The 22,838-nt window shown below is 33.5% G+C and overlaps 1 protein-coding gene across 1 annotated transcript in view; it reads left to right on the top strand.

Moving 5' to 3' along the window:
• The first annotated feature begins 7,762 nt into the window (after positions 1-7,762).
• The window catches only part of LOC111505735 (lutropin-choriogonadotropic hormone receptor), a 65,260-nt gene continuing 50,184 nt past the window's right edge, over positions 7,763-22,838 (top strand). Inside the window, 1 exon segment of the mRNA XM_074180695.1 lies at positions 7,763-7,951. The gene's annotated coding sequence lies outside the window, so the exon portion shown is untranslated.

Below are 22,838 nucleotides of genomic sequence, written 5' to 3'. Positions count from 1 at the left end.
TGAAACAGCACAAACAGGCATTCTGATGCCTAGGTGTATTTCACCCATTTGTAGTGGTTTTGACATAATATGTTAATGACTAAATTTCACATATTTGTACTGAAAAATTGAAATAAATTTGATTTGATTTGATGCCGGAAGTTTTACAAGTATGTTTTCAAGCCATTCTACGAATACTGTGGCATCCATTTCTTGATGAAAATCCCCATTTTTGTTCGATTCAAACAGCATCAAACCATCTTTCACTAGTGATGATCAGACGATGACCTTTTCCAACTGGAATTTTCAAACCAGCGGACCAACCTTCCATGAAGGTTTGTCTTCCACTTTTGATGATCTGATCTTGCCAAACCTTCAAGACGGTATGACCCTCATTGACCCATGTTTCTTCCAAATAAAAAAATGATTTACCTAGTGTTCTGGCTTTCTTTATTTCTCTCAAATAGTTTTTTCTCCATTTTAAATTCTCTGATTTTTCTATGAACATGCTCTTTCTATCTTGTTTTCCAAGAGTGAAGTTCAGTTCTTGTAAGATCTTCCATAACCTAGTTTTTCCTATATCAGGAAAAAACTGTTTTCACGAATAACTGACAAATTTGTTTTTGTTTTCTTTTTATATAAAAAGAGTGTACTGTTTGTTCTCCTAATATAATACTTGACTTCTTGTCGAGAATCAAACACTGCCAGTGAATACTTTCGGCTCCAAAAAGCTGATATTTTCCTTGAGTGCGTTAAGAATTCTAAAAATTTTCGATTTATTAACACCGTCATACTCGCGCATTTTTGCACTACTTCCTCCTTGCTTTTCATTTGGGGCGGATATTCAATTCTTAAAGAAATATAAATATTCATAACAATTGTTTTTTCACTTATAGTTAATACTGACAGTTTCGGACGATTCACAGTTTCCGAACAACTAGCTAGGGAAGAAGGGATAGGTGAAAGCACTCGAATGACCTATAAATAGTCAGATCTCAGAGAAATAAGTCCAGTTATCACCCGAAAACGATTGTGGATACTAACAATCGAAACGTCGTGAAGTAACTTGGTTTGGAATCTTCTAATTTTATATTTTTACTTTTCTTTTCTTGTTAATACTATTTTAATTTTTTTTCAGCTCGTGTTGATAGTTCAATTTTTTAGTTATTTTGGTTGTTGCTTGTATGTTATCTTACTGTAATATCATTTTTTTGTTTGAGGAAATTGTTTTTTCAGCTAATCTTTTTAATTTTTTTACAGATTCTTCCAGGGATTTTAAATCATTTTATATCATATTAGACAATGGAAGTCCGAACTTATGAAATGCACATAGATACAGATGATAGCTATAATTTTTCAATTATCCACCATACGGCATTTTTCTCATAGATTTCATGACAGGAATTATTTGGAGAATTGAAAAAAAAATATACGGAGTGTCCAATAAAAAATAGTTATTAAATTTTCCATAGGATTAACCTTGTACAGAAGAGGGTTTTCTAGTTTTCTATACAAGCATGGTCTTAACTTTCATTTGTAACTATTCCTAATCGCCGTAAAGACAATGAGAGAACTCCAAAGGTTCCTATATTTTATGAAAGGCATTAATGGCCATAATTTCAATACTGAGATGAAATTGGATGGAAGTAGGATTCAATAATATCATTCACACACTCTTGAATATTCCACTATCTGATAGTAATTTTCACAGAGGTCTGAATTTCATCAAATAAATTGGTGTCAACAATTCTTGTGAGATAGTTATTCTTTCTCCATCTTTTTAAAACGATAGTTAGTATCATGAAACCTACTTTGGTTAACCCACCAAAAATTTCACTCGTTTTTTTGATAAATAATAGGAAAAATAATAGTTTGATCAGATTCATTAAAAATTACAAAAACAATACTTCAGTGTGGGATGGATCAGTTGACTTGTAGTACTTCTCCAAAACGTTTCATTGGCCAAAAGGGGTCAAAGTCTTCCCCCAAGAGTAATAGGAATCACACGTGTTAGGAATCACACGTTAAAAGGTAAGACCTCGTTAATCCTTAGCTCTCACAAGTTTCGGTTTCTGAGGATTGTCGTTTGTAAGGGTGCGACAGCTGGTTAACGAAAAACAAGATTTTTATACAGAAGTTGTTTTTTGAATGTGACTACCAATTCCATTATCGCAAACCACCTTTTAGCAGAAGAAAATGAGCTCTATTACGACTATAATATGCTGCATTTAAAAGAGAATGGTTTGAAATTGAATATTTGGACTAGTAAGAAATCAATAGTATTAAAAAAAAACACTTTATTTTGAGATTTCCACTGAACAGTTTTACAAAAACTCAATAAGTGTTTCGCCATACAATGGCTTCTTCGGGCGTGTCTTTACTAATTAAATTATACATATTCAGTTCATCTATGTATTTTATAATTTAAAGTACCTAAATTTCAAATACTTGTGTTTTACCTAGTCAAATGATGTTTTATGTGTACCTGGATCTGTAACGAATTGAATTACCTGAGCTTATGTACCAGTTTCCGCTTTTGAAAAAATATTCAGTAACGGTGAGTTATTTAATTCTTGATCATTCAGTAAAATACCCGAATTCCTAAATCTGTTTAATTCTGAATATTCTAGAATATTGAGTTTCAAACTTTTCTCTTCTAAATCTAACCCACTGTATTCATTGTTGAACTCATGTCCTTCTGCTATGTGGAATTGGTCCTTTTATTTACAAAACTACTTCTATGTTCTTTAATTCTCTGCGAAAATGTTCTCCCTGTTTAGCCGATATAAAGTTTAGGGCAAGAGCCACAAGTCATCTTATATACTCCTGATCTATCTGACACCGAAGTTTTGTCTTTGATGTTTTCAGTAAATTTATTTATTTTTTACTTAGACTATTTGTTCTATAAGCTACGTCTACGCATTCTTTCTTCAAAAAACTGGCGATATTATTGGTGGGTTCACCAAAATAAGGCGGACGTTATCGTATTTTGAATTTGGGAAGACCTGGTCCATGGCTTGTTTTTGTAGTTTTTTGGAAAGAATGAAATCGATAATATCTACCTTATAATCGTTGTTGACAGTGATTTTTTTTATCAAACTTAGCTCTCTCTCTGGAAATTACTTTCCGACAGTGGTACGACAATAGTCTGTGAAGCATACTATTAAATCAAGCTGCCTTATGCTGACAAGGGTGTGTGGGGGAATTGTTTACAGCAATGTCTGTATAAGATGGTTTGTGGGAAATTGCAAAATCATATTCATTATCAATATTCGTGATAGTTGAGTCAAGGTAATTTATTGAATTATTTACCCCTCTTTCAGTTTTTATACTTCAAATTGTAAAATAGATATATAAATCATTGAATATGTAGAATTTAGTTTGTAAAGACACGCTCGAAGAAGCCATTGAATGGCGAAACATGTGTTGCGTTTTTGTAAAACTGTTCAGTGAAAATCTCACAAAGTGTTTTTTGAATACGTTATGGATTTTCATCAAATATCGGCTAATTCCCTCATATAAAGAAATCGATCGATTGAAAAATTTGGAACATTTAGTCAATGACCTAATTGAATAATTTTACTTTATATTAAATTTGTTTCCCAATGTTGAATTTCATAATTAGTTGAATATTGAAATATTGATAAGTGAACTCAGTTTTATTTTATTATGTGCATTTCTAATTGAATGAGTCTGTACTTAGAATAAAAGATTATTGATCATTATGTTGGTAATGAAAGTCATAATTTAAATTAGTAGGTGTAGTGGAAGTAAACGATATTGTGAACATTTAAAGTTGGCGGCACTCTCAAAGTCCAAAAAAACCAATACATAGAAATGAACCGGCTGCGAAATAGTGCACGTGGACTGCAGAATTGGCAGATTGTATTGGATAATTTTTACTAACCGAGTTTTATGATTGGCTTAAGAGTCATAAAATTAAATTTGAAGTCATGTTACGGTGACGAATAGAAATCGGGGAATGCGGGGATTCCTTTCTCAACTGTACGTAAAACAGTCAAAAACAAACCTTATGAACGCAAGACGCAATGTTATACAGGATTACCAAAACATTTAGATGTTCATCTAATAAAATCATTGAAAAAAACGATATGCGACTGTTACAAAAGCAATGAGATTCCTACAACTGAAATCATAAGGAAGAAATTGAATACTTTCGGTCATAACGTGACTGCTGTGACAAAACCCTTCAGAATTGGATAAAAAACTAGGATTTAGATTTAAAATAATAAACAAACATCAAGCAGTTATGAAATGCAGAAGAATAGTGGAATTGCGTAACAAATACTTAGAACAAATAACTAAATATGGACAAGAACAACGGCAACTTTCCTATTCGGACGAAACTTGCTATGACACTCACTACACAGTTACGAAAGGGTGGACTGATGGTTCGAGAATGTGTACGCCCAACATACCTGCAAACAAAGGATCGCGACCAATCATTGTGCATGGTTTGAGAAATTATGTGGAAAAAAACTTGAGGACTGCAATATTGACTATCAAGAACATGGAAGCTAATATTTCCGAGGATTGGTTTGAAAACACATTGATCCCAAATTTGGATGCCAATAGTGTAATAGTTCTTGACAATGCTTCCTATCATTCGCAACAGCTCATCAAAGTACCGAATAAAATTCGAGGAATTATGAAATATGAAGTTTTTTAATGGGTAACAATTTCTATTTTGAAGATTACTATACCAAAAAGCAACTACTTTTATGTGAAACGTCAAGATTACTCAAAGACAGAATCAGTTCACATGCAAGTGATAGTAGATTACGTCCTGAGAGATATACTCTCAGTAATCATGTCTCCAAAGAAGGTAATAAAATGAACTATAATTCAACTAAAATTTTATCAACTGAAAGAAATACATCTAAAAGATTGTTTTTGGAAATTTCATTTATATTACAATCAAATAATTGCCTTAATGGAAGATCAGACATTGATCACCTTAGTGAAATCTATGCCTTTTTATTAGACATTGACAAAAATTTACATGATTTCCAAACCAATAATAATTCTGGTTTTTCATTAATATAATTCATAACATTTTAATATTTTCTTTTTGAACAAATTTCCAACCTCCCTATGGCAGGGATTTACTTTCATTTTACAACACCTCTTCACCTGTTGTCCTCAAGACAAACGAGGGTGTTGTCAATTAACTAACATATTTCATTTTTGGGTTTTCACTCATTGAGTTACTTATAGAACAGCAGATGTTTCTGATCACACTTGCATCATAATGGTTCTCTTTTGTTCCGTAGTTTTATCATCGACAAACTAACACACTTTTTCAAACTGAATCACATGACAGCTATCATTGTCAATTGTTTTCTGTTTTGTTTTGTTCTTCAACCACATGGCTTTTACCGGTAATCCATAATTTTGAAACAAATAACGATTGCTAGTAAATTTTAATTCAATGATCTTCTTTGTATCCAGTGAGGAGTCAACCTCTTGTAATGTAGTGACTTGTTTATTATATTGACATGTTTCAATTGTTTAAATGTAACATTCTTTTCGACACGGCCAACCTCACTAACAGTAAGTTTGAGACTTCATAATAATTTTTATATTGTATCACCATCATACAAATTTTGTAGCTTTTTCTTGAAGATGATAATAAATTTTATCGAAAAATTGGAATAACTTGTGTTATAAGAGTACACTTCCGTTCTGCTGATGTATGTATATATTATATAGCTATTGTGATTCTTATATATTCAGAAATTATTATTGAATAACGAAATTAGTTAGCTCCCTAAATACACACATCGGAAAAGTCTAGGGATATTTTTATAACATACTAAATATCATAAAAATAAATGCATGAGGTCGTTTAATTTCGATTAAATTGGTACACTCGACCACCCTGTAGATTTCTATGGGTTGAACAAAGCCTGCAAAAACGGTAACTAATCTTTCATCAAGTTTTTTACAAACTGTAGGTTTTCGGCTAAAATGAATAATCTGAAAGTGTCGAGTTTGTACATTCTATGCAGTTCTTGCTCAGCAATTAAACTGGAAATATTGTGCTTTAACATGGAACGCCATCACTTACCATTGGCTGAGATGAATAGAGCTGTAGGGTTTCTTCAAGGTGGCATGCGACAAAATGATGTAGCTCTTCGTTTGGGGGTCTCCCAAAGTGTTATCAGTCGATTGTGGCGGCGTTTCCGTGAAACTGGCAGTCCAGCCGAACAACATCCAGGGCGAGGACGCGCTACAACTGCAGTTCAAGACCGATTTTTTGTCTTAACCGCAAGAAGACAACCGACAATCACAGCACCTGAGTTGGTTAACGTGTTGCAGCAGACGCACCAGGTAACCATTGGTCGTGATACTGTCAGAAATCGACTGCATGAAGCAGATCTCCACAACAGAAGCCCACTTAGATGTCCACCTTTGTCGAGAGGCAATCGCGGTAGAAGATTAGAGTGGTGTCAAGAACATCAAAAATGGGATGCAAATGATTGGGCCACAGTTTTATTTACAGACGAATCCAGATTTGGATTTCATCCAGATTCTCGTCGAGTAAGACTGTGGAGGCGACCTGGAAATAATGAACGTTTGAGACACGACCAGGAAGTCAACACATACAGAGGTGGTACAGTAATGCTATGGGGCGGAATCATGATTGGCGGCAGAACCGATCTCGTTTTTCCAAATCGCTCCCTCACAGCTCGACAGTACCTCGACACCATTCTTCTACCTATCGTTCGTCCGTTTGCTGGTGCTGTTGGTGAAAACTTCCACCTAATGCACGATAATCCTCGTCCACATGTCGCGCGTCTAGTGACTGCCGGCTCACCAACGAAGGAGTTGATGTATTGCCATGGCCAGCACAATCACCGGACCTGAATCCCATCGAGCATGTGTGGGACATGCTTCAACGAAGAATTACTCCGCATATGGGGAACATTCACACAACGTTTCAATTAAGAGAGCTTTTAATAGCTGAATGGGCAAATGTACCTCAACAAGACATTGACAATCTCATTTTGTCGATGCACGATAGATGTAGGGCCGTAATAAACCAGCGTGGAGGCCATTCTTTGTACTGATTCCAATTTTTTTTGTATTATGATTTTTTTTCGGGGTGCCAAAGAAGAGCCATATTTTTTTTAGTTTTGCTTATATGCGCACTCAGTATTTTTGACCATTTAATAAATTTTGTTGTAAGTTACATTCGTTTAATAATCACCCGTCAACTTTTTTTTCCCTAAAGCCATTTCCCTATTGCCATTTTTAAAAATATCCCTAGACTTTTCCGATGTGTGTATATTATTAAAGGGGAACTGTTGGAAGGTAGGTTGCACTATATCGTTTACTTGAACTATTCCTAATGTTTGTAGAATTTAGTTTGTATTGAACTTGTCTGAAGAAGCTATTGTGAAGTGTTATTGTTTTGAAAACGGCTTAGGAAAATATCACATTAAAATATCACTTAAATGTGTTAAAAAATTATTTTTTATGTATTGCTTGTTTGCAGAACATCCGGTATCATGTATTAGATATCTTTAATATGAATGTTTACAATGATTTTTAAGTGCCCAGTTGACCAGTTTTCATTATCTTGTCAAATCGTGCTTCATAAATGGACAAATTATAATCCTGTAATCCTGTAATTTTTTTTATCATTCTTTTTATATTTCGATGTCGTATCAATCAACGTTACTCATAAAAATCCTCATATACTTTATCATCAGTTTATCACCTGTACATTACGCGGAGGAACCATAATTTTCCGAGTATTCCACACATTTGCGGCGCGTGAATTCGCTTCTAGAGCGCATCCTCCAATTGAAACTTATTAGCACAATATTAAATGTTACCATATCCAATAATTCGTTCAGTAAGTAAGTGCCTGTTTTGATAACCAAAAGTGTAATATTCTTCACTCCTACCGATCTCCTTGGAATTTTTTCATCGACAATTCGAGGTGAGCTAAAATTAGGATATCGCTAAATTTCTTTATTGGTTGCTAATGTTGCTAATGAGTACCATGGTGCACTATTGTGGACTAGTCGATGGTTATTTATACAAGTTTATTATTTTCTACTTGTTTCAAATTGTTGATATTCCTGTTTTTCATATAATATTCATATTTTGAAAAGTATTGAAGGAATAACGATATATTTAATTTAATGTAATATAAAAGCATTCAAAGAAACATATACTTGTTTAACTAATCATTAGCTGTTACATTTTTTATTAATTTTTTGATAAAGTCGTAACTCACAAAAATGTCACGGACTTTTCATACTAAATTCATAGATGTGCATAGGAGACCAGTAGCCCTATAACGTTTTACACTTTTTTCAGTTTCTCATGAGTCAATTATTTGACGTAGGCTCCGGAGAGTATCGCTAGTATATTTTAAAGTAATTCCTGATAGATTTTTTCCTCCAGTTTGTATTCGAAAAAAATATCAGTGCTTTTTTTTATGACAAAACACAAGCATTATAGGAAAATCCTTCAGGTGCTCTATGAGCGGTGCCTGTGCGAAAGTAGTGATTCACATTGGATTTCAATGGCTGTAGATTGAATCCATTTGAACAAATATTCTCAGTAAGTTTATTCCACATAAACGCAGTTATTTAAATGAAAGAGTTCTTAAACAGTGAAGTTCGAGGTGTACCGTGTTCAACCTCCAAACGAAGAGCAGTCACAGTCCGTCGTGTATTTCTGATATGTTCTGATCTTGGCGAAATCAAATGTGTCACTTGGACACCTACCGTGAAAGGGTCTATAAAAACAGACAAATCTCTTTCTTCGATGTTCCAGACTATCAAGTTTTCAAGTGATGTTTCCGTCTCCGATCAGGTAGATGGCTCTTTTCTGAATGGAATTCAACAGCTTCAGGGTATGCTTAGGGCTGAGCCCCATACATGAGAACAATACTCCAAAGAAGGTCTGATCTGAGTTTTATAAAGTATCGAAAGTGGCTGAGGTGTGTTCAGTTTTCTGGTTCGAAACAGTGTTCCAAGCTTTTGAGAAGCAGCCTTTACAATTTCAGCGACATGGCTGTGCCAAGACATATTAGTGTCCATTTTAACCCCCCAACAAACTTATCAAAGCAGAAAGCGGAATTGTCTGTACCGACATTATTATATCCAGTTCGGAGACATTTTCTTTTTGAAGAAAACCGATGTCTGGGTTTTCGTGGCATTGAGTTGAATCTGGTTAGTATCACCCCAATTCGAAATCACCTTCAGATCCTCATTGAGATATGCAATCTCCTGCTGCCGGTGAAAATGTCCTGGACACCAAATGGAATGACGTAACAAGTGTGCTGTCGTCAGCAAAGCAATATATTGGATTCTTGTTTTTGTCCAATAAGTCTTTGAAAAACAATAAAAAGGGAGTTGGAGACAATATAGATTCCTGGGAACACCAGATTTTATGGTGAAAGTATTCGAGATATATCCATCAACGGCCACTTGCAGGCAACGTTATTTCAGGAATCTGAATTGCCATACACAAACATGATCTGACAAGCCATACCATCGCAGTTTTTCCAACAAACCCTCATGCTACATACGGTCAAAGGTCTTAGAAATATCGAGTGCAACAGCACTTGACTCTCTATGTTTCTTGATTGCGTTATTCCAAATACGATGGAAGGTGGTCTGTTGATCTTTGTTTCCGAAACCAATATTGATGATCGTTAAAGATATTGAAACTCTCCAAGTATTTAGGGATATGATGGTTTACGATTTTCTCCATGGTTTTTGATATTATTGTTGGCAAAGCGACTGGTCTATAGTTATTTGGAAGATTTTTCTTGCTTTTTTTGGGAATGGGCTGAATGCGAGCAATTTTTCAACAAGAAAGAAAAACCCCTTCCTTGTAAGGCATTGTACTTTTCAAGTACGATGACAGGCACCTCATCAGGAACAGACGCCTTGTAGATATTACGCTGTTTCCAAATTCGCCTGACTAGACGTTGTCGAAAAATAATTTCGGGCATTGTGATTTCTAGTGTTGGAATAGTGTATAGTGCCTTTTCCAAAAATCGACTGTAGAGTGAGTCGCATATTGTTCAGCTAGTAGATTTACTTATTCTATTTCTGTTGTTGCAATTGAACCATCTGCTTGTGTTAGTGGTGGAATTGTGGATTTTGTAAAGTATTTTATTAACAGTTTTATCTGAATATCTGTACTGAGAGTTTATATTAATGGCGAAGTAGGAAGTTAATAGGTTTTTCTCAAAAACGTATCTCTCCTGAAAATATTTCTTATTCAATAACAAATTTGTCTTTCGACGTGTAGGTTCCAGTCATCTCCTAATTATACTAAATTAGTTAGCGAAACACGATTTTTTTTGTTCTGGTGTTGGACGAGTGCTTACGGTTGTACGGGACAATTTTGTAAAAGTAGTGATTTGTGATTATATATCTTCACAACGGAAATATCGGCTGATATATACCTAGGCAATCCTATGCATATCGGAATACATCTTTGATATTAGGCACTGGGAATTAGGTTTAATATTGAAATAATTATTCTAATTATTCTTTTGAGAAATTTACCATCTCCAAAATCAAGTTTCTTCTTAGCCCCAACCACTCTAGGCAAGGTCTTGTCAGCTATACGTTAACTAAAAAAAAACAGTTCAGGAGATGCTTTCAAAATAAGTGCATTACTTATCAAAGAAACATCGGACATTTTGATTGAACCAGTGGTTGCGCTAATATACAGTGTCACCATTAAAGTGCGCACCATATGGGAAACTTTTTTTTCGAAAAGTTTCAATGAAGTTTAACTTCGGCACTTGTTTGTGCTTTAAATTTAACTTAAAATGATGCGGCCAACTGCGACCCACTAACGTTTAGTGTTTGTCAAATTCAACTTTTTTTTTATTTTAATTGAAAAAGTGCATTTCTAGATCGAATTTAACAAAAAGTTATTGTGTCTACGGCAATTTTATATCCATATGCCAATTTTATGCAACTAGGATAAAGTTAACGTTTTGCTTATTTTTGACCGATATCCCTTTTATTTCAAAAACAAGTTCGATTAATTGTCATCAATTCATGTATACATAACAAACTCATCATGGAGTTTAACTTTTCTGATACATTTTTACTTATACGGACATTTTTAGAGAGAAATTGAAACTTTGCACCAGTCATGTTAAAATTTTTATAGCAAATTTTTAATTTCGCTCTAAAAATGTCGGTATAAGTAAAAATGTATCAGAAAAGTTAAACTCCATGATGAGTTTGTTATGTATACATGAATTGATGACAATTAACCGAACTTGTTTTTTAAAATAAAGGGGATATCTGTCAAAAATAAGCAAAACGTTAACTTCATCCTAGTTGCATAAAATTTGGCATATGGATATAAAATTGCCGTAGACACAACTTTTTCAAGTAACTTTTTTTTAATTTGATCTAGAAATGCACTTTTTAAATTTTTTTCACAAAAAAAGTTTAATTTGACAAACACTGAACGTCAGTGGGTCGCAGTTGGCCGCATCATTTTAAGTTGAATTTAAAGTACAAACAAGTGCCGAAGTTAAACTTCATTGAAACTTTTCGAAAAAAAAGTTTCCCATATGGTGCGCACTTCAATGGTGACACTGTATAAGTGTTTTTTAGATGGCATTTTCCCGGATTCATTCAAAATCTCAAGAGTGTTGCCTTCACTTGAAAAATAAAATAACCTTGAAACTATAGACAACTTTCGCCCAATCTCAATAATCAACACGTTTTCTAAAATTATAGAAATTTTGCTCAAAGAAAGGTTAACACATTATTTTGAAAAGAATAACTTCCTCGCCAACACTCAATTTGATTTCTGCCAAAACAAATCTACAATAAGGGCACTAGTGAAGGTCGTGGAGAACATTGTCGATGGCCTTGACAAAAAGCAATATTCCATCTTTTCTATGTGCGATTTATCCAAGGCGTTCGACTGTATCTCACACGACCTACTGTTAGAAAAGTTATCTCAAATTGATGTCATCGTATCTAACAAATAGGCAACAACTGGTCAAAATGAAAAATACTACATCCGAGCTCAGGATAGTGAAACATTGAGTTCTACAGGGATCGTTCCTTGGTCCTTTGCATTTTATCATTTACATAAATGACATTTTTCAGCATATGCTACAGGATACAGCCACCATTCTTTTCGCTGACGATACGTCACTTATCAATAGTTCGTTAGATTTTTATAGCCTCAAAATTCTTGCTGACAATTCGATTGACCTTGCTAGAAATTGGTTTTCTGCAAACTCCCTACAACTAAATGGTGAAAAAAACGCAACAACTGATTATATCCAGTAACGAAAAAACAGATTTTAAACAGATTTAAACAATGAATACACACCAGGAGGACACTGTAAACTTCTTAGAATTACAATCGATGACACTCCCAGCTGACACTATCATACTCAAAAACTGAACAGCGAGCTTTCCAGTACAATATTTCTCTTAAGAAGATTGAGATATGTTGTAGGTCCCGAATCACTCAGGCAAATATATTTCGCTTTGTTTCACTCGCGTATTAGCTATGGAACCATTCTATGGGGAAATTCCAGCAATGCGCTAAACATCTTCAGATTACAGAAGAAAGCAATTCGTCTTCTGGCTGGAGTTGGACTGAGTCCCCTCTTTACTGACATGAAAATAATGACACTACCATGCATTTACATATATTAAACCCGTTGTGAAATACACTCAAACAAAGGAAACTATACTGTTTCGTCAGATCTTCACAAATACGACACGAGATCAGCAAACCAAATAGCACTAAAACGTTTCAGGCTAAATAAGTCGAAGTCAAATTCCTTCAATTTGAAACTTTATAACAAGTTGAGCTCAGAAGTACGTTCCCTGAATGATAGACATTTTAGGGCTAGTGTGAAATGTCTACTCCTAAAAAATTGTTTTTATAGTGTAGAAGAATTTTCGAATTATTCTTTTTAATGTAATTAAAAAAAAAATGTTTTTGTGAGTGACCTGATTGTTTTTACATTTTTACATATTGTCTCTCAATATTTTTTGTATTATGTGACGTGCTGTAAACCACTGTGTGAAATAGCCAATAAACTCTATCTATCTATCTATCTATCTGCAAACACTTTTCCGGTTCATCCATAAAAGATACTAGGTCGGTTTTTGGAAGACGATTTTACCTAATTGAGAAACATTAATGTTCTTTTCGACCATTTTTTGGCATTCATGATTGTATAGTAACAGATTAGCTAGCTACAAATGTATTTTCAACAAATAATATATTCAAATTCTGTCAAAGATTAATGAACAAGTTTTTGTGAGGAATCCTGTGAAAGATATCTTATATTTTACGTTTTGAAATTATCATGCAGATCATGCCCCAACGTGTATGCTGTCCTTGAACTGAGATTGTAATTGGTTTACAAATTCTACTGCTATCTCTTTTATTATTAACCAATTAAGATGGGTACCTACTACTGTTGTATATAAGAATTGTAGCCCAGTGTGAAATATTAATTTCTCCCAAGGAAGCTATGATGTTAGCAAAACGCGTCTAGAATTGGATTTTTTTTTAATTATTACATTACTATTATCATGAATAGTTATATTTTCAAAAAATTCAAATGCTTTGGGAAAATGATATGAATAACTATAGCAGAAAATGAAAAAATAAATCAATTATAAGCTGCTGATGTTCAAGAACAAAATAGGTGACTTTAACACAGTAAAAATATAAAACATTTATTAATTTTACACAACTTAATAATGATTCTCTATCCTATAATCAATTCGAACAATCAATCCCTGCAAACTCATATTATAAAAATAGTATTTTCGTGTGTATTTCATATTCGTTGAGAATTTGGAACTTATGCTAGGATGGAAAAAACGCCTTCAACTTTCTTCAACATTCTCCGAAGATTGAACTCACCATTTTGGTTCGGTTACCAGATCAAGTCAACATTTTAAGTTTTGATTTCATGTAACTTCTCATTTCAATTTTGATTTGAGTTTCATGATTTCCTACTTGAATTTAACTAATTGAGAACATCAGAAAAATAGGGAGCAAAAAGGGGAGCAAAACAAGGGAACACAAAAAAACTTTCCGGATCATACTAAGCTTAACCACCTCTTTCGAAAGTAAAACTGACAAAATACTTTTTCGAACGAAGATGTTCCACATTGCTACGACTTATTCATAGAAAAAATTATTGAGAATATAATGGAGTGTATAAAAACTAAAAATTGTTGTCTGTATTCTAAAACAGGGCTCTTTAATTCAATCAAATATATGGACCGTCTAAAAAAAATAATAAAAAATTCTTCAATCGAAAATAAAGCATAGTACACACAATATCAAAATATGCTAAATAGATTAGTGAAAGAAACAAAAAATCATTATTATAGTACCAAAATATACGTCTCAGCAAGAAACACAAACAAATTTGGGAAACTATAAACTGCTATCCAAATAGTACTAAATAAAATAAACATGAACTGAAAAATATTTCAATCCCTACTAATATTATAAATGCGAATGTAAGTGTCTATGTTACGGTTTTACGCGAAAACTACTCAACCGATCATCATGAAATTTTGTACACATGTTCTTGGAGGTATTAAAAGTAACATTGAATACTTTTTATTTAAAAAAAATATTTTTTATGCTATCTAGCTACTTTAACGTCATCTAGAATTCCAGTAATGAAGTTCCAACCCTTAGTACCGTAATACCGTCGCACTGTTTTATTCACAGTCACGACAATATCCAATCCAATCCAATACAATTGATTATAGTTTCAGATGTTTAGAATTTTTCTATATTTATTGTTATTTTCTTCTGTCATTTTTATTTTTAGGTTAAGTTAGGTTAGGTTATCTTCTTAAACTGTAAGAATTGAAAATTATTTATTTTTGGTTGAAGTGAAATATATTTTTTAACATTTGTTGTTGCAATTCAATAAAGCATATTTTAAATTTTCGAAACTTCATCGTAGGTTATAATTTTTAAAAATTGGTAATCCCAGCCAAGCATTAAAATATAGTTCTCATATTATTTCATTTCTATTGTACTGACACTTGTTTAATGGCATAAATACGAGCGAAGCCGCGAGTAAAATCTAGTCTACATTAACGAATGCTCAATGCCTTCCTCCAAATAACCTGGATAAACTAAACATACTGAATGATTTCTTCATTGCCATAGGCAGGGGAAATAAATAAAAATGATCAACTAAAACCCAATGAATTGATAGAAAAACAAAATGTTTCGTCTTCAATTTATCTCAGACCTGTCTCGGAAAATGAAATCATTGAATACATATCCAACTCAAAAAATAAAGCTTCAGCTGTTCGTGATCGTGAAAACATTAAAATCAATACATATGCACATCATTTCACCACTGACATTCATCGTCAATTTATCTTTTTCAAAAGGCGTAATACCAAAACAATGGAAGGAAAGTAATACCCGTCTTCAAATGTGTAAATAGAAAAGATCCTAGTAACTATCGACCAATTTCAGTTATAATTAATTCAGAGAAACTTTCTGAAAAATGCCTGAAATCTAGACTGATGGAATTTTTTGAGAATTATCAAATAATATGTAACAGACAATTTGGTTTTAGAAATAATCTAAGCACAGAAAACGCTATAACTGATCTCAAAAAAGAGATTGTTGACCGCTTAGACAATTCAGATACATATTTATGTATATTTCTTGACTTAGCAAAAGCCTTAGATACAGTATCTCACGAAATATTGATAGAAATACTAAATGAGGCAGGTATTCGCGGTGGAGCAATGAACATTTTAGAAAACTATTTGAAACACAAAATGAAACAAAAATTTATTATTTTCAAAGATATCTTGTTTTATTCGCTGACGATACAGCAATTTTGGGATAATCTATTTGATAAAGCTGAAAAGGGTTTTATATAAATCTCACAATGGTTAAACTATGGCAAGTTGTCTCTGAATACGTCTGAAAGTAAATTTATAACATTTTCTGCAAATGTTGACACAACCAAACAAAAATAATATTATGCTTCATAACAAAACCTGCACTCAACCAAACTGCAACTGTCCTATTCAGAAAACCAAAAAAATAAAATATCTTGGCGTAATTGTCGATCAACACCTAAAATGGAACGAACATGCGAAATATACAGGGTCCTGCAACAGTGGCGCGGTGTTCCATATCTCTATATAGGAAGCAGATAGGAATCTAATTTTCTATAATATTACCTTATTGCTCGAGCTCGACAAAATAAAAATATTGGCGGTCACACAGGGTGTTCGATTTTTTCTGGGCGGATCCCAACTGTGTCTTTTTAAATGGCAACCTATATTTTTTATCGCTTTTTCGGTTTCTTCATAGAAAATAAAATAAACTTTATGTATATCTGCACTTCGAAAATATTGATGGTTTTCGAGATATCTAGCATGACAGGTTTTTTTTTCCAATATTCGTCACTCAGAATATTTGAAATTATAAAGTGGTGCCAAGTCCAGTTGAAATTTTTTTTTGGTCGAATATTCTACATTGGTAACTCTCTCAAACGATATATCTGAAATCGACCTGTGATATACAGGGTATGAAAAACCGCTTGCCAAATATTGTAAATGAAAATTTGCAAAATCTTCCTTATATTAAATGGAACACCCTGTATATTATTGATCCATAAGAAGCGCCAACGAAACCTCTACAAATTTCATTATTCCCTATGGCTAAGTTCAATAGTTTTTCTTAAATGAGCATTTCTTTCGAAAAATGGTCATTTTCTCAAAGCGAAATCCATTTGACGACTGATAAGAATATACAAAAAATACCCTTTCCTTAAAATATCGCCCATTCCTAAAATTACCTGTTGCTAGATAAACAAGTTGCGAATTACACCACAAAATGGACGTTCTTGAATAGTTACAATAATTTCAAAAATCTCGGAATTTGTGCCATATTCTTTCGGTCTAAAACAACCTTTCAGCGAATGAAATATTTATTGGAAATCAAGTAGTCTGGCAAATGACAGAACAAAATATTTGGCTGCAAATGAATATTGAAATTTTTAGTCAATCGTGAAGTTGAACTGTCGGTATAATTTCATCAGAATGTTGTTATCAAAAAGTGATTTGATTGATATGATTTTCATATTAGGTGAATCAGACAGGAATTGTTTATTGGCAAGTAGAATTTATTCTCAACGGTATCCAGATAGAAGGCATCCAGATGAAAGATCTTTCCGAAAGGTCTTGGGACGATTCGTTGAAACTGGATCTATTAATTATTCCAAACATGAGCGCATCAAGCCAGCTAATAATGAAGATAATGAATTGCAAGTTCTTCTTGCTGTTGAAGAAGATCCTAGTAGGAGTCAACGACAAATTGGGGAAATAGTGGATATAAGTGAGAGATCAGTGCAACGAGTATTGAAGAAACATCGCTTGCATCCATACCACGTTCAGTTACATCAAGAACTACTGTATGCTGATTTCGAGAAAAGAGTGAGATTTTGCAATTGGGCCATGAACAAAATTCGTCGAAACGAATATTTTTTCAATAATATTTTATGGTCGGATGAATCGACATTCCATAAAAATGGATTTGTAAATCGACATAATTACCATTATTATGCGACAGAAAATCCTCACTTATTGAGACAGGTGGATTATCAACATAGGTGGTCGATAAATGTCTGGGGAGGCATCATTGGAGAATATGTAATTGGTCCATACTTTTTTGAGGGACATATGAATGGTGCAATGTATCTCAATTTCTTACGAAATGATTTACCAGGTTTGTTAGATGATATTCCTCTTGACCTCCGCAATAGAATGTGGTTACAACATGATGGTGCACCTGCTCACTATTCGGCAGAAGTGAGAGATCATCTAAATGAAGTATTTCCAATAAATGGATAGGACGGAATGAGTCTGTACGGTGGCCCGCTAGATCACCAGATTTGACGAAACTAGATTTTTTCTTATGGGGATACATAAAAAATATGGTTTACGTTGAGCCACCAACTTCTCCCGAAAATATGTGACTTAGAATAACGAATGCTTTTCGCAGCATTACACCAGCTGTCTTGCGCAGGGTAGAACAGTCTTTCAAACATAGACTTCAGCTCTGCATTCAAGAAAATGGAAGACATGTTGAACATATTTTATAAAAGTTTCATTATCAACCTTAATTAAACTCTCCCTTTTGTAGTTTTGTAATTTGCCAGTTGACAAATTTGAATATCTAGAACTCAAGCTCTGAATGAATATAATAACATGAAAAAAATAGTTATTTATAATGTTTCTTTCTTTTAACTTGTTTGGTTTGATATTGCACGATTTATGAGTGAAATTCTGCATCCAATGAAAAAATAATTTTCCATTTAGCAAAAAGTGATAGGTACATACATTTATTTCGTTAAAAAATATTTGTTTGGACACCTTCTAATGTACAAAATTGAAACAAGATATCTTTCGTATATTTTTATCGGTCGTCAAATGGATTTCGCTTTGAAAAAATGACCATTTTTCGAAAGAAATGCTCATTTAAGAAAAACTATTGAACTTAGCCATAGGGAATACTTAATGAAGTTTGTAGAGGTTTCGTTGGCGCTTCTTATGGATCAATAATATACAGCGTGTTCCATTTAATCTAAGGAAGATTTTGCAAATTTTCATTTACAATATTTGGCAAGCGGTTTTTCATACCCTGTATATCACAGGTCGATTTCAGATATATCGTTTGAGAGAGTTACCAATGTAGAATATTCGACCAAAAAAAAATTTCAACTGGACTTGGCACCACTTTATAATTTCAAATATTCTGAGTGACGAATATTGGAAAAAAAAACCTGTCATGCTAGATATCTCGAAAACCGTCAATATTTTCGAAGTGCAGATATACATAAAACTTATTTTATTTTCTATGAAGAAAACGAAAAAGCGATAAAAAATATAGGTTGCCATTTAAAAAGACACAGTTGGGATCCGCCCAGAAAAAATCGAACACCCTGTATGACCGCCAATATTTTTATTTTGTCGAGCTCGAGCAATAAGGTAATATTATAGAAAATTAGATTCCTATCTGCTTCCTATATAGAGATATGGAACACCGCGCCACTGTTGCAGGACCCTGTATAAACAACAAATCTAGGCAATTCATTTGAAAATATACATAATTAGGTACCTACATTTTAGACAATCGAAACTTCAAATTAATATATTCATCTTTAGGATGGAAGGATTTGAAGCTTTATATCTTCTATTAATTATCTGCGAGCGCTTTCGACAGTTGGTAGTACTGTCATCTTCTAGGCACTCCTCAAACTGTTTGAGGAGTGCCTAGAAGGAATGGATAATCCAATAGCACGAAAAAATTGACCTCAATAACCGTTCACACCTTACTGTCAAAACCAAAGTAAATTAGATATCTCTAACTTTGCACGGTTTTTTCATGCCATTTTTTAAGAATCTATTTTCATATAATATTTTTTAATTGGTTGGTTCAATGTTGAGAGCCGAAGTTTATTCAAATTTTGTGAAAAAATTTGGATGAAAGTTAATTTCCCCAATAAAAACTTACTTTCTCAATACTAATTCTATAAAAGTATCTGTCCCAGTTCTGGGACCGATTCTTTTCAATATGTATCTCCATGAACTATATAAATTGAGTATTGAAGGAAAATTTATTAGTTTCGCTGTTACTTTTGAAAGAGAGGATTGATATTCATTGAAAACAAGATCAGAAAGAGATTTTCGTACATTAATTGGAGATATTTCCAACATTTTTAGTTGATTTGAAAACTATATCACTTTTATTGAGGTCAGATTTTTTTACGAATAGCACATAGGTAAAACTAATTGAAGTTATCGGATTATCTACTAATTTACCTAAAACCCAATATAATACGTCACTCCTCTATTTTACTCAAACCTAACCTTTGTTGAAGAATATCCTCTTCCTGAGATGGAATTAGTTTTTGTAATGAAATAAATTCGGTTTTGTACTGATTGGACAAGACAGGCAGCTCAATCTGGTGATATGAATATCAATAATTGGATTTATAAAAAGAATCTAATATCTTTCATGCTGAAAATAATTCCGTCAGGCTGGCGCCTGGACGCCCATCATATGTATTTCGTTACATGTTCAGATTAAATGCCAGTTCATTACGATTATTGATGATCGAATTTTCCAATAGGCGGCTTTTGATGAGAAACGTTTAAAAACGATTTGATGGTAGAATTCAATCATCTTCAGCAATCAGATTCAATTAAATCAGCCACGATGTTTGTTTTTGCTAGCAATGTATGATGGAATTGGCCGATACTTGATGAAAAATTATGATGATACATTTTCTATTTGGTCATTCAGTAAATGTTTCTATTTCTTGAATCTATCGATTTCAAAGCATTACAAAATATTCGGTTTTAAACTTTCCTCTTTCAAATACGACATCATATTTGTAAGTGAACACCCGGCGATTTTGAAAAAATATTTGACTGTACTTACGTATTTTGATGCGTAGATTACGAATCCGAAAGAAAAAAGCGGCGCTCTCCCTTATTTAAAAAGTTACGGCCCTTCAAAGTTCAGAAAAGGGCAATTTTTCAGCCTTCTTTTTCACCAAATAAACTATTTAAAAACACAAGCATTTATACACTAGGTCACCTTTACACCTTATTCCTCCTTCTTTAACACTTTTCACTTCAATAATCAATATTTTTCTTATAAAAATGTTAAAAAATGTACGGAGCTGCTTTTTGGTTACATATCACTGTATTTTACGTTTTTAAGGTTAATGATATGGTTGGTACGACTGATGCAGTCCATATTCCTGAAGTAATTCAAATGTTTTTTACCTTCATTCTCTAGATCGTAAATTGGTTTTTGGTGGTGTATTACGAATTTGAAATAGTAGGCGACGGCAAATACCAACCGCTTTTTTCTGAAATGTCACTAGTAATTAACCTAAAAATAGAATAATGTCACCAGGAGAAGCATTCGTTTTTAAATTAAGTTTTTTATAAGAAAAATATTGATTATTATTGAAGTGAAAAGTGTTAAAGAAGGAGGAATAAGGTGTAAAGGTGACCTAGTGAATAAATGCTTGTGTTTTTAAATAGTTTATTTAGTGAAAAAGAAGGCTGAAAAGTTGCCCTTTTCTGAACTTTGAAGGACCGTAACTTTTTAAATAAGGGAGAGCGCCGCTTTTTTCTTTCGGATTCGTAATCTACGCATCAAAATATGTAAGTACAGTCAAAAATTTTTTCAAAATCGCGGGTGTCCGCATAACGAAAATTTACCACTACTTAGAATGGGATGCCATATTTGATTGAGGTTCACCGCTTATTCTTTTCTGTTGAAATTATCCGTGTGTTTGTGGATCTCTATTGCCCCCCGTACCAGTCGGTTATGGAATCCCTGGTTGGGGGCAATGAGTTGTGTGTTTTCAAACAGAATCCTGTGGTTTCCTTCAATGAGTGCGTGTTCTGCCACAGCTAACTTGTCTGTTTGATCTAGTCTACAGTTCCTTTCATGCTCCTTCAGCCTTGTTCCCATAGATCTTTTGGCGTTTCCGGTATATACCTTTTCATAAGTGCGCGGCATGCGATAGACCCCTACTGTTGCATGCATGCAGCAGAATCAGCATCTAGGAATGCTATCTGCTGATCCTGCTGAGTCTCCATCGTGAATTTGATGCCTGGGTGTTGAGCGTTCAAGTGGTCCAGAAAAAGATTCAGAGCGTATCTTCCATGTTTCCAGATGACGAAGGTGTCATCCACGTAACGTAGCTACAAGGTCGGTTTTAATTCGAATATGTCGATTGCTTTCTCTTCAAAACGTTCCATGAAGTAGTGGGCTAAGTGGACTTCCCATCGCAGCAACTAGATGGCGTGGATAATTTCAACACAAAATGTAGAAAAGTATCAATGAATGTCAACGACAAATTACTTGATCTAGGTATCAGCACTCCAAAGTACTTGACACAGCTTAAATACGCGTTATGAAACCGTAATTTCAGTAATTGGATAGTAATCCAGAATATATAAACCTCTGAAGAAACTAGCCATTCGCGCCAGCGAGAAAGAAATTACAAAAATCCACGGCCTTCGAACCTGAAAAATAGTGACACTGAAGACGAGTAATTCATAAAAATCACTACCTAAACGCAAGCGAGACAACCTAATTTGCTTAGCAAATTTTTGTGTAGGCGTTGAAACCGACAACTGATTTATCAGAAATTTGGGAAAATCTCCTGAAATGTCATCGAAAAACGAATCCACATGTTTTTAGAAATTATATAAAATCAAGATAGGGTAATTTAGTCAACCTACATAACTATTTATTTCGGGAAACGTTTGTGTATCCAGGTTAACATAGGCATGTCCTTTTCCCAATGGTGTATTATAAAAATGATTTTCAGGTTGAGTCATGAGGAACAGTATAATTATAAAAAAATGAAGGGACTTTCTGAGTTATACAGAGAAAACTGACAATGCTCTTTTTATTTTTTACGAATGGAATTGTTATTTCAGTTATTTAAAGTGTCCTGAAAGAAACAAATTCCTCTTTAGTTTGAGCGATGATATCAACTTCACTTTTGATATTGCATAAGTGACAGTCATACTCACTTAGACTATAGAAAATCATCGGAATGAAGTTGAGCAATTTGAAATTGAGGTTACAAACGGAATTTGCAGTTCCATTTGATTTTTTTCGTTAGATGACAGTGATCACGTACTTTAATATCATCATCTTCAAATGGCTCATTATAACGACATTTTTCAATTATTTGTGACATATATTGGTGACATCACTTATCCCCTTATGAAAGTACCCGAACGACCTATAAA

Source organism: Leptinotarsa decemlineata, unplaced genomic scaffold (assembly GCF_025532065.1).
Source record: "Leptinotarsa decemlineata unplaced genomic scaffold, Ldec_3_MD MMD2_tig00026299_RagTag_RagTag, whole genome shotgun sequence".
NCBI lineage: Eukaryota > Metazoa > Arthropoda > Insecta > Coleoptera > Chrysomelidae > Leptinotarsa > Leptinotarsa decemlineata.
Note: the sequence above shows the minus strand (reverse complement) of the source record. Positions and strands in the feature narration are given on the sequence as shown.